Source organism: Pyrus communis, chromosome 3 (genome assembly GCF_963583255.1).
Source record: "Pyrus communis chromosome 3, drPyrComm1.1, whole genome shotgun sequence".
NCBI lineage: Eukaryota > Viridiplantae > Streptophyta > Magnoliopsida > Rosales > Rosaceae > Pyrus > Pyrus communis.
Genome location: NC_084805.1, coordinates 15,628,023 through 15,629,029, shown reverse-complemented (window position 1 = coordinate 15,629,029; position 1,007 = coordinate 15,628,023). Strand labels below are relative to the sequence as shown.

General features: G+C 39.7%; 1 pseudogene; it reads left to right on the top strand.

Annotated features, from left to right (window-relative positions):
* The first annotated feature begins 300 nt into the window (after positions 1-300).
* On the top strand, positions 301-787 carry LOC137727416 (pathogenesis-related protein 1-like; annotated as a pseudogene).
* Positions 788-1,007: the final 220 nt, after the last annotated feature.

Genomic DNA, 1,007 nt, shown 5'->3' with positions numbered 1-1,007 from the left:
GCAAAGGATTTCGAATTAAATTAATTTTTTGCAAAAATGATCTATGAATCGAGACTTACAAAATTGACGGTTTGAGTAGTTGAAATTTGGCATGGAGTGTGCCCTACAACGAATCCCCATTTTTAACCAAAAATGGGTATCCCTTTGGATTGCATACATGTATGTGTGTGACAAATTAACAATCACTATTTGCGAGCAAAGTCTTTCACCCCTTTCCCCTTAGTATAGAAAATATTGTTTGTTAAAAAAATAAAAAATAAACCTAACAATTCAGTACAACGAAAAGAACAAACCATTAACATGGGGCTGTGCAAGATTTCCTTATCCCTTATTTACATTTTAGGCTCAGCCCTAATCCAACTGACTCATGCCCAAGACACACCCCAAGACTTCCTCAATTCCCGCAATTCCGTTCGCGCAGCAGTAGGCGTTGTTCCCTTAATGTGGAAGGATAATATAGCACGCTTTGCACAAAACCACGCCAACCAACGTACTATAGCTACTGCAATCTCACACACTCCTATGGCCATACGCGCGAAACCTTTCCATAAGCACGGCTGACTTGCTGGGAGCGGAGGTTGTGGACAGGTGGGTGGCGGAAAAGGCTGACTGCAATTATGAGTCAAACTCATGTGCTGATGGCAAGATGTGTGGGCATTATAGGCAAGTGGTTTGGAATACAACAATTCGTGTAGGGTGCGCAAAAGTGAGGTACAGTAGTGGGGGTACCTTCATTGGGTGTAACTATGATCCCCTAGGCAACTATCAAGATGAGAAGCCTTACTAACCATGGAAGAATCAACAACCACTCTGGCAGTTTTTACTGCTTGATATATCTATTGAGTAGAAATTCTTCGATACGGTCCATATTTTTATGGAAATCTCTAAAAAATCTGAGAAAGATAATGAAATCGACAGATATCGTTGTTATTTCTGGCACATTTATTTAATATCTGAGAAACTCATATTTTGTCCAAATCAATGTTTGAAAATTCCTAAAGTTTCCT